Below are 12,978 nucleotides of genomic sequence, written 5' to 3' on the forward strand. Positions count from 1 at the left end.
ATGTGTGCTTAACCAGGTGCACCACTTGCCTGGCCACCAAAATAAACTTTTAAAGATTATGTTGTGCTGAAAACAATGAAAACTCTGATGGTTAGAAGCTCCTTTTCTTTCTTTCTTTCTTTCTTTCTTTCTTTCTTTCTTTCTTTCTTTCTTTCTAATGAGAGCACTGCTCAACTCTGGTTTATGGTGGTACTACAGGGGATTGAACCTGGGACTATGGAGCCTCAGGCATGAGAGTCTCTTTGCATAACCATTATGCTATTTACCTCCACCCTCTTCTCCTCTCCTCTCCTCTCTTCCCTTCTCTTCTCTTCTCTTCTCTTCTCTTCTCGTCTCGTCTCGTCTCTTCTCGTCTCGTCTCGTCTCTTCTCTTCTCTTCTCTTCTCTTCTCTTCTCTTCTCTTCTCTTCTCTTCTCCTTTCCTCTCCTCTCCTTTCTTCTCTTCTCTTCTCTTCTCTTCTCTTCTCTTCTCTTCTCTTCTCTTCTCTTCTCTTCTCTTCTCTTCTCTTCTCTCCTCTCCTCTCCTCTCCTCTCCTCTCCTCTCCTCTTCTCTTCTCTTCTCTTCTCTTCTCTTCTCTTCTCTTCTTTCTTTTCCTTTTTGTTTTCTTTTCCTCTAAGAGGAGTGACTGTTTTTCCTCAGTAACAAAAGATAATGAATGTATTTTGAGTGTATCGGCAAGGCTGAGTTTACCAGTAAACAGTGCCTATCAGTCTTTCCTTGAAGAGTAAAGATAAAATCATCATTCTTTTCTCTTGCAGTTCCTCTCTTCTCTTGGTCCAAGAATAAACTACTTTCTCTTTGGCAAAAACCTGGACCAAACTGGTATAATCATTCTCAATCCCCCATTACTCCTGGTTCATTCATATGCTATGAAACCGATTTTTCTCTGCTATTCATCTCAGAATAGCAGATGTTGGTTATTTGACTGACACCAAAAGAGCCCAATGTAGTGGAGGATTTTCCCATTATAATCTGTCTTCTAATATTAGTTTTAAAAAGTCATTGTTTTCATTCCATGTATTTGCAGTCAGTCACGGTCTTCAGAAAGAGATAAAAGACTCAAAGGAGAGACAGATAAACTAAACAGGAAGATTGTACTCACACAAGTATGGGCATGAGCGTGTGTGTGTGTGTGTTCAGAATTATTGGCCCATTTCTTACAGAAGCACCCCAATTTCCCTTAGGACCCCAGCCCCTCTCATTCTGCTGGCTGTTAGAAAAAGAACATCTTTGACTTACAGCAAACCTCATTTTTAATGTTTATGAAGTGCCTGCCTTCTGGAAGCTTATTACTAAAGTCCCTGGCAAGTACAACCATCTGATGTTAAACATAGCATTGAGGTGATGAATATTAAATTTGCCCAGAAGCTGACAATTTTGCCGATAGGTCCCCAAGTCTCACACCTGTGCTGTAGGTCTAAAATTAAAGTTGTTGTAGGTGATATTATTACTGAGTTATTCTGAAAGGCATCACTTACTCCATATAATTGAAACAGAGTGTATTCCTACAAACATTAGCATGTCATAAATCATATGGGCTTAGAAAAACTATTGGCTTTCAACAGGGTTTTATTTAATGAAAATTAACACAATAAAATGTCTTCGTTGCAGTAATCATGCTGCAGTGGAAGCCATTCAAGACACATGGCTTTAATTTTTCATTTTTTTTAAAGACTAAAACATCTTGCCAAATAAGATAGGCAAACAAAGAAAACAAGTTTGATTATTTAACATGCCACAATTTGTAAAAGATGGAACACTAGAGAATAACAGTGATGAATGCTAGAATTGATCCCATGTCACCAACTTAAGACTTTATTTTTGGTAGCATATTATAGTGACATGTGGTAAAGGTAGTCAAAGTGTTACAGCAAAAATGAGGGCTGGGAAAAATTTCAATTTTGTTCCATAAGAATTGTGAATTGGGAACAGTCTTTTAAAATGTTAGTTCAGCTGAGATTCTCTGATGAGTAGGAAGGTGTGAGTAATTTGCTTTGGAAAGCAGTCATTTGAAATCGTTGGCTATTTGTTTGAGAGCTTACTGCAGCAGGGAATATGTATAGTGTACTTTTTAAAGGAATAACTTAAAGCTAAGAGTTACTTCCAAAATGACATCTTTGCTTAACCAATCTCCCAATAGAGAATTTCCACTTTTGTACATTTATTATTAGATAGATTTAGGCTGACCATGTGAAGTGAGACATTTGTAAGGTCTTGAGAAACTTAATTTATACTAAATTTGGCATGGCAACAAGAAACAGAATATTTTCATAGATTTTTGGCATGCTCACACATTAGACATGACGTTTGTGGAAATGTAATTAAGTATATAATGTATACTTTATAATAGTACACTTAGGCAGAAAAGAAGGGAAGCCTCTTTTTTTTTTTTTAAAGGAAATTAAGGTAATGGTAACTAACATGGACATCTAGAGTTTGTTTGTTTTTTTTTTTTTTTACTTATAAGTGTTGGTATTGGGATATCATTAATGGCATTTTTTTTTTCTTTTCCATCATGGGCAAATCCTAAAATGTATGCATTATTTAGCCTGTGATTATGCACACCACTGTAACAATAATTTCAAAAGTGATCGACCAGATTTCTGTTTATATGCTGTTCAGAATATATATGATAAATAGAGTTTGTCTAGGTCAGGCACTAGGCAATCTAAACTCATTTAGGTTACTTATCTTTAAGTAAAAGATTACGTTAGCAGTCTTTCAGAATCTGAGATTGTTGTTGCCAACCTGTTGAACAGTGCAGAGGAGATCAACACCTTCTGCCACTTCCTACCCCAAGGATAGATCTAGAAAGAAGGAAATGCAGGTGGGGAAACCTTCATCATTCCAGAACAGCTTCTATGAATCAGAAAAGGAGGAGGTTTTTTTTTTTTTTTTTTTTTTTTTTTTACCTGTGTTTGAAATTAGAAGCTCCTGATACTTAAAAGGAGCATAGTTTAATTGTATATGCCCTTGGGTTAAGGGTAGAATATCTGTCTTTGATGTGGGACTACTTTGAAGTGGAAATTATTAAATATTCTTATGCTTACATGCACTTCAGACTTATTCTTGGGATTACCCTTGATTTCCTGTAGCTATGTACCCCAAATACTTAAGGGAGATGGTTAATAGTTCTTATCCCAATTTTGGAAATGTTATTCCTCTAAGGGTCAGGTGGTGGTGTACCTAGAAGAGTGCACATGCCCATAAATGAATTGTTAGAGGAAGACATGTTTATTAAATGATTTTAACTGCAATTCACAAATATTTTTCTATTGTCTGTAAATGACTTCAAAACATAGTGGTTTGTTTAGGCATTACACACTGTGTTAATACAGAAGTCGGTGTTAGTTTGTCCTCTAGTCCAACCCTAAGTACATCTAAGCACAGCTACAATTTTGATTGCTCTGGGTCATCCTTATTTGTGAAATATTATTTGTAAAATATTGGAATGGTAGGAGGGCTCACCTCTGTTCCAGTTGACCTCTTTTTTTCTATAGTGATTACTGTTATTAGTTCTAAATCTCTAATAATAGATTGAGTATAAATGCAATTTCTATAGGATTTCAAGTGTCTGGAAAATTCTATTAAAATTATCTTTGTTAATGTTTTATTTATTTCATTTTAATGAAAGACAGAAAGATACAGAAAAAGACCAGATCACTGCTCAGCTTTGGCTTATGGTACTACAGGGGACTGAACCTGGGACCTGGAAGCCTCAGGTGTGAAAGTCATTTGCATAATTATTCTGCTCTCCCCCCATTCTATTAAAATTAAACATATCTTATCCACTTAAGTAGAGAGATATCACTATTCCATCATCTAGAAATAAAGAAAGTGCAAGGATACTCATCTATGAGGGTAAAATTAAGAATATTCTGAAAACTAAAATGTTGTTTATCATTCATGTATTTTTTAAAATTTTTTAAATTATATTTATTTTCCCTTTTGTTGCCCTTGTTGTTTTTATTGTTGTTGTTGTTACTGATGTTGTTGTTGTTGGATAAGACAGAGAGAAATGGAAAGAGGAGGGGAAGACAGAGAGGGGGAGAGAAAGAGAGACACCTACAGACCTGCTTCACTGCCTGTGAAGCGACCCCCCTGCAAGTGGGGAGCCGGGAGCTCGAACCAGCATCCTTACGCTGGTCCTTGCACTTTGTGCCACATGTGCTTAATCATTGCGCTACCGCCTGACTCCCTGTGTATTTTTTAAATTTAATTTTACCAGAGCACTATTCAGCTGGCTTATGGTGGTGTGGGGTGCAACTAAATCAATACAACCAGTGCCACCATGCCAAGTTTTACTTTGGGATGTATCCAGAGATGCCAACCCTAAGATGTCAACCCTCCAACTCCAGTAATCTGGTGAGACCTTTCCCATCATATGAAACTCTCTAGTTCTATCTCAAATAGCGCATTCCCTACAAAATTAGAGACCCTAGATATAGACCAGGGCCTTTGGGACAGGATACATGTGCACATGTATCAGTGAGTAGGGGAAACTATATATCTCAAAGTAAAAGTGCTTGGTAGTCTATGTAGCTCTCTTTTAAATATTTTTATTATTGAATTAATATTGGTTTACAAAATTACAAGGTAATAGGAGTACAGTTCCACACTGTTCTCACCACCAGATTTCTGTGTACTTATTCCCTCCACTGGAAACTACAGTGGTTCTCCCAAGGTCAAAGGTATGGGTTGACTATTATTTCTATAAATATCTGTCTATCTAAATATATTGTTGCCCATTTTTTCAATAGTCCTGTCTTCTTTTCCTCTCTAAGTCACATCTATACCATTACTACTTCTGAATGTCTTTCCTCTTTTTCCTCTTCTCTCTCTGGGTGCTGATGGAATTGGATATCAGAGCTCTCTCGTCATTTTTTCCTAACATGTCTTCCCCTATCTGGAAGTATGGACCAAAATTCTTTTTGGGGTACAAAAGATGGAAGTTGTGGCTTTTGTAATTGCTTCTCTTCTGGACATGGGTGTTAACAGGTCAATCCATACCCTCAGCTGGTTTCTATCTTTTCCTAGTTGGGTAGGGCTCTGGAGAGAGTGCTACAGAATTTGCTCCCAAATAAAGAGGGTATTAATTATGTTAAAAGGGTCTTAATTATGTTAATTTTGGAATGATTAAATAGAAACTGATAACTGATATAAAATTTTCTTTGGAATTAGGGAATGTCTTAGTATGGCACCTTTATATGCAAGAACAGATACAATGCCATGAAAGACACAATGGTATTAAGAGTTAAGTAATCACACAATTTCGGCAACACTGAGAAGACATAGACTTCATTATTTTGAATTTTTTGGTCAAAAAGAAAATCAAATAAACTGCACTGTGGTTAGGGAGCTGACACTATATATGTTCTGTCTCTCATGCTCTGTCCCCAGCTCTATATATACCAGAATGATGATGCTTTTATTCATTCTCTTTCTATCTCTCTCTCTGAATGAACAAACAGGTAAATATTTTTCTTGACTTAAAAAATAAAATAACTAGGTTGAGTTGAAGGCAAGTGATAATATTGAAAATAGCTAAGTAAGGCTCCCATAAAATTCTACTCCCCATAAAAGAAATTAAAAATGTTCAAAATCATCAGAATCTATTTTTTTCTAGAACTCTGGAAATGAAAAAGTACTTGTATCAATACAGAACATATTTAAGAAAAACTATTAAGGACTGGGCTGTGGCACATCTGGCTGAGCACACACACAACAGTATATGAGGATCCAAGTTCAAGCTCCTGACCCCCACATGCAAGGAGGAAGCCTCCCAAAGTGAACCAGTGCTGCAGGTATCTTTCTTTGTCTCTCCCTCTCTATCTCCCCCAGGTTCTCTTAATTTCTCTCTGTCTTTATCCAATAAATAGATCTAAACAAATTAAAAGTCTAGGTTAAGCATAGGTGGCGCAAAGTACAAGGACCAGCATAAGGATCCCGATTCGAGCCCCCAGCTCCCCACCTGCAAGGGAGTCGCTTCACAGGCAGTGAAGCAGGTCTGCAGGTGGCTTTCTCTCCCCCTCTCTGTCTTCCCCTCTACTCTCCATTTCTCTCTGTCCTATCCAAAAGCAACAACATCAATAACAACAATAACAATAACAACAACAATAAAATGACAAGGTCAACAAAAAAGAATAAATAAATGTTAAAACAATTAAAAGTCTAAAAAATGAGAAAAAAAAAAAGCAAAACAATTGAATCTGTTTCTCAGTAGAAACAGAATTATGTGGTATTTCAGGTTATCTTAGTTCCATTTTTAACTCTTCAATTCAAAGTAGCCCTAGAAAGACTAGTTCATATTCCCAGTACTAGTGAGACCAGAGCAGATATATAACTCTTTCAATTCTACTCCAAAAAATAATTGCTATAATTTGACCTTACCTACCCAGATTCAATGTTCACTTTCTGCTAAAAGTTTCTTCTTAGAGGTCATATGTTAAAAGCACTTAGAGACAAACATTTTAATGTCATGGTTGCCTGGGGAAACAGATAACATTTTGGGTTACACTAATAAAAATATTCAAAGGAAAACCTGAGAAATAACATGTCTATAGGAACTTTGACATAGTCTTGGGAATGTAGAAAGTCATGAACACGTGCAAAGCTGAGTGTATGAACTGGAAAAAAATGAAGACATAAATAAATAGAGTCTTCCTGGGTTAATGGATTGAAAGACACTATTGTAAAGATAGTAATGTGGGCTAGGCAGTGGTACACATGGTTGAGTGCACACATTACCATCTGCAAAGAACCATGTTCAAGCACCGCCTCCCCACCTACAGCAGAGACATTTCAGGAGCTCTAAAGCCCTCCTTTCTCCTTTTCTTTCCTCCTTTTTCTCCCCCCTCCCTTCTCAATTTTTCTTTGTCCTATCAAATAAAATAGAAACATAAAAACAAAGGAAAGAATGGTAAATTTGTCATGTAAGAATGAAGCCCCAGTGATAACTCTGCAGGCAATAAACAAAACAAAAAGATAACAATGCTCCAAACATTGAGCTATAGACTTAATGCAATCCTTGTCAATATTTCCACTGTTCTATTTTCAGAAATAAACACAATAGCACCCATCAATGCTTCCCATCAATGCTTCCTTCAGTGCGGTGGGAGCCTGGTTTGAAGCTGGGTCATCCACATAACAAGGCAACATACTTTATAAACAAGAGCTGTTTCACTAGTCCACTTTACAATTCTGGAGGTAAGCTCAAGATCACAGCAGTGGTAGGTGAGCACAGTAACTAGTAAGGGCTTATACTGGGCGTATGAGTGGCGTATTTTTGCTGTGTATTTCTATGTCAGGAAGGGCTAGGGAGTACTATGGGGTCTTATTTATTTATTTATTTATTTTGAACCATTGCCCCCCTTTCATTTATTTTTAATAATACAGAAAGAAATTTATAAGGGAAAGGGAGGTAGAGAGGAAGAGAAACACCTGCAGCACTGCTTCACCACTCATGAAGCTTCTTCCCTGCAGTTGGGGACTGGAGGTTTGAACCCTGATCCTTGTGCATAGTGATGTTTATGCTTAATGTGGTGCACCACTGCCTAGCACTTGGAGGTCTCTTATGTAATACAGAGACTCCACCAGTAAAGACTCTTTCCTCATCACTAATGTGTTCCAGAGATTTTCCTACAATCACTGTTGTTAGGGGTTGAGATTTCAACAAGTTGGAGGATTTGGCTGGGGGAGTCCAGTTCTAGATCATCAAAATTTAAACTTAAGTGTCAAGAAAGTGAAATAATACACAGAATAAAAGAAAATATTCATGAATCTTTTATCTAATAATGTTGTAGGACCCAGAATATATAACATAACAATAGTGCAAATAAAAATCAGGCAACAGATTTGACTAGATATTTTTTTGCAAAGAGACTACTATGTACAAGTGACCAATAATCATGTGAAAACAGGATCAACACCAGAGATTTAGGTAGACAGAGAAGGAGAAACACGAAGCATCAGCGCTTCTTCCTAATACAACTAGCATATTCCATGTGTATATATTTTTTTGCCTGCAGGGTTATTACTGGGGCTTAGTGACTGCACTACAAATCCACTGCTCCTGGAGGCCATTTTTCCCATTTTGTTGCCCTTGTTGTTATTGTTATTTTTGCCATTTCTGTTGTTGTTTTTGGATAGGACAGAGATAAATCTAGAGAGGAGGGGAAGGTAGAGAGGGGGAGAGAAAGATAGACACCTGCTCTACCTCTGTGAACTGACCCCTCTGCAGGTGGGGAGTGGGGTGGGGGTTCTAAACTGAACCGGGATCCTTATGCTGGTCCTTGAGTTTAATGCCATGTGCTCTTAACCTGCTGCGCTACTGCTCAGCCCCCTAGAATTTATAAATTTTAACTGAAGTATGATTGTTTCCAATAATCGTGGCTTCTTCCTGAATATATTAGTGAAGTTTCAAATTGCTGGGGAAAAAATTCTGCAATTTTCCATAGAGCATGACTACCAGGTCATGAAAATTAGAAAAAAATCAATTTTTTATCTCCCTTTTATTTTCATTTCATTCGTTCTTCTTAAGATCATTATTTTGAAATACTAATCAAATACCTTTGATGTCAATTTCCATATTCCCCACTGCAAGGATAAGGTAAAAATATGTAGAGAGGGCCGGAGGTAGCGCAGCGTTTAAGCGCACATGGCACAGGTAAGGATTTCTCTTAGAGCCCCCTGGCTCCCCACCTGCTGGGGGTCACTTCTCAAGCAATGATGCAGGTCTACAGGTGTCTGTCTTTCTCTTCCCCTCTTTATCTTCCCCTCTTCTCTCCATTTCTCTCTGTCCAATCCGACAACAATGACAGCAATCACAACAATAATAATAACAACGATAAACAACAAGGACGACAAAAGGGAAAAAATAGCCTCCAGGAGCAGTGAATTTGTAGTCCACCAAGTCTCAGTGATAACCCTGGAGGCAAAAAAAAAAAAATGTAGAAAAATTAATTTATTTGCATTAAGCAATAAGCAATGCTTTGAGGCTGTTCTATAAAACATTATCACTGTTGTTATAACCTAACAATGTTACTTTATATTAGCAACAACAGACTAAGACTAAGCAAATCATATTAAGGTCTAAATTACTTTTATAAAAGACTTTGACTAAGATCGGATATTATGGCAATCTTCAGTCTTAAGGTTGCATGGTCATTACAATCCCAAAGTTTTATTTTTAGCTTATTTTGTCTATGTGTATATGTACATTTCTGTAATATATCTTAACTTAGTTATAGTTCAGGGGCTGTTTAATACACTAAAAACTTTGTTTTTTTATTACAACTTTTGAGGGGGTTTCTCTTTCTTTCTTTTTATTTTTTGTTTGTTTGTTGCTACTGCCAGATTTATTGCTGAGGTCCATTGCCTGCACTGCTCCTTGGTTCCTCATTCTTATTGTCATTTTCTCTCATTCTCTCTCTCTCTCTCTCATTTCCTCCAGGATTACTGCTGGGGCTTGTGCTGGCACTATGATTCTACTGCTCCTGGAGGCCAGTTTCTCATTTTATTGAGTAGGACAGAAAGAAATAGAGAAGAACGGGATATAGAGAGGGAGAAAGAAAGATACTTGCAGACCTGCTTCACCACTTATAAAATGTCTTCCCTGCAGGTGGGAAGCCTAGGGGTCAAACCTGGAACCTTGAGTGGGTACTTGTGCATTTATCCAGGTGTGCCACCGCCCACCCCATTCTCCTTTTTTCTCTTTTTTATTTTCTTTCTCCTCTCTCTCTCTCTCTCTCCCTCTTTCTCTGTTATTGTCTCTCTTCTGCCTTTCCTCTTTCCCTACCTCCTCCCTCTCTCCTTTTCAGGGTTATGGCTCACTCTTAATTCTTATTCATTATTTTTTCTTAATTGAAATTGCTTACTCAGTGGGCTGGGCAGTGGTGCACCTGGCTGAGTGTACAAGTTATCATGTGCAAGGACTCAGGTCTGAACCACAACCCCCAGGGGTGCTTCAGGAACACAGTAGGAGGTGTGTGGTGTCTATTTTTCTCTCTCCCTCTCTTTCTTGTTTTTTTATTTTAGTGATTTACAAAATTATAAGATATAATTATATCCCTAATATCTTATAATTTTGTAAATCACTAAAATAAAAACAAGAAAGAACTTTTTTCTCTCTCTCCCTCTCTTTCTTGTTTTTATTTTAGTGATTTACAAAATTATAAGATATTAGGGATATAATTAAATAACATTTCCATCACCAGAGTTCTGTATCCCCACCCCCCTACAAGCTGAAACAGCAACAGTTTGCCCAAGTTCATAGATAAGAGTTTGGGATGCATTGGATCGACCTTCTCATGGTGCATCCCGTGAGTACCCATTCATTGGGGAAACTGACGATCCTTCCTAGCCGACTGAATCCACATGGATCCCAGTCACTTTCAAAGCCAGCAACAAGCAGCTCCTGACAGCTTTCAACCTGACACTGTTGACTGACTACGGAAGAAGGGCAAACGCTAGAAGAAGAAGAATAGATAAGAGTTGGCTTGCTCTATCTGTCTATCTATCTATCTATCTATCTATCTATCTATCTATCTATCTATTATGTCGGGCTGAGCTTCACTGACAGGAGACAGACGACCAGGGACTCATGGTTGAGCTGTACGCAGTATCTCTTTATTCATGAAGGACGCAGCGCAATCTATACCAAGCTAGACTAAACTAACAACTAACTAAAAGGAACAATGTTGTCTTTATATATACTTCCCAAGTAGGGTGTGAACAGGATGTGACGCAGAGAGGGTGGAGAGAAAAGTGACTGGTGAAAATCAGGGTGTGACAAGGAAAGGATCAGGGTGTGACAAGGAGAGGGGGTGGAGCAGGTGAGAATTCTACCACTAAACCACCAATGCCCTGGAGGGAAGGTGGTGCTTTATGTAAATGTAAAAGTGATTTATGTAAGTAGATGGCAGTGGTTATGTAAATAGAATACAGTGGTTATGTAAATAGAATGCAGTGTTAAGCAGGGGAGATTTAAACCAAATGAAACAGAAGGGGTTTTTAAAAGCAGAATTCGAAGATACCAACAATGGCTCACTCTTAATTCTTCTTTATTATTTTTTCTTAATTGAAATTGCTTACTCAGTGGGCTGGGCAGTGGTTCACTTGGCTGAGTGTACAAGTTATCATGTGCAAGGACTCAGGTCTGAACCACAACCCCCACCTATTGGTCAGGGGTGCTTCAGGAACACAGTAGCAGGTGTATGGTGTCTATTTTTCTCTCTCCTTCTCTTTCTTGTTTTATTTTAGTGATTTACAAAATTATAAGATATTAGGGATATAATTCTATAACATTTCCACCACCAGAGTTCTGTATCCCCAGCCCCTTCCAGCTGAAACAGCAACAGTTTGCCCAAGTTCATAGATAAGAGTTGGCTTGCTCTATATATCTATTTATCTATCTATCTATCTATCTATCTATCTATCTATCTATCTATTATCTATCAATCCTTTGCCTTTTTCATTTATTTATTTGCCTTCACTACCTTTCCAAGTCACACCTACACCTATCACTACTTTAGAAGAGTCTTTCCTTTTTCCTCTTCCCTCTCAGATAAGTGAAATTGTGCCTGACTTCCTCTAGTGTTTTCCAGATTCCCTTCCCTTTAAGTGATGGCATAAAAATAAAGATTACTGGTGACAAACATTTCAGGTCTTGGTGGAATTGTGGTTCAGAGCCTTCTGGTTATCTTACCCTAACATTTCCTCCCTCTAGGATTATGGACAAATTTTTGCAGGGGGAGGGCACAGGATAAAGGAGTTTTGGATTCTGTAATTACTTCTCTGCACATGGATAGTGGCTGGTCAATCCATACCTGCAAACTGTCTCTGTCTATGTAGGGGAGAGCTCTGGAGAAGTAAAGTTCAGGGATGTGTTGGTAAGGTCATCTGCCTTTGGAGGTCAGGATGGAATTGTAATAGCATCTGCAACTTTGTGGCTAAAAGATGGTAGGAAATAAAGCAGAGGGGCCTGGGCGGTAGCGCAGTGGGTTAAGCACACATGGTGCCAAGTGCAAGGACTGGTGATAGGATCCCAGCTCAAGCCCCTAGCTCCCCACCTCGAAGGGGTTGCTTCAAAAGTGGTGAAGCAGGTCTGCATATACCTATCTTTCTCTCCCCATCTCTGTCTCCCCCTCCTCTCCTGATTTCAACTCTGTCCTATGCAACAACAATAGCAATGGCAACAATAACAAGGGCAAAAAAATGGAAAAACAAAAAGAAAAACAGCCTCCAGGGATGTCAATGTTCACGTGGGGTGATGCCCAGCAGGAAGGCAAATCTGACTGGCTCTCTCTCGCTCGCTCAAGGGACGACACGAAGCAGGGACACTGGGGAGAAATAACGTGTTCTCAAATCTCAAATCTCATTTATTAGCAGGTGGACATGAGTTTAAATAGAAAACCAAACAAAGGGCATTATTGAAATATGTCAGAAATTACCGGTTTCTTAAAGGTCAGCTTGCCCCTATAGTAGGGGTCTGGTATGACAGGAATCTGGTATGAAAGAAAAACAGCCTCCAGGGATGTCAATGTTCACGTGGGGTGATGTCCAGCAGGAAGGCAAATCTGACTGGCTCTCTCTCGCTCGCTCAAGGGACGACACGAAGCAGGGACACTGGGGAGAAATAACGTGTTCTCAAATCTCAAATCTCATTTATTAGCAGGTGGACATGAGTTTAAATAGAAAACCAAACAAAGGGCATTATTGAAATATGTCAGAAATTACCGGTTTCTTAAAGGTCAGCTTGCCCCTATAGTAGGGGTCTGGTATGACAGGAATCGATGAGATACAAGACAGTTATTCTCCATGACACAAGCAACTTAATTATCCAAAGGTATTTGAGAGAAGCATAGGGGTTAAACCAGTAGGGTGAGACAGAGAGAAGATGGATATCAAAAGGCCATATAGTTTGGAATTTCTCTTGTCTGGGGTCTGAGGTGTATGATGGAGTGTGTGATAAAGTGTGTT

This window comes from Erinaceus europaeus, chromosome 1, assembly GCF_950295315.1.
Source record: "Erinaceus europaeus chromosome 1, mEriEur2.1, whole genome shotgun sequence".
Taxonomy (NCBI): Eukaryota; Metazoa; Chordata; class Mammalia; order Eulipotyphla; family Erinaceidae; genus Erinaceus; species Erinaceus europaeus.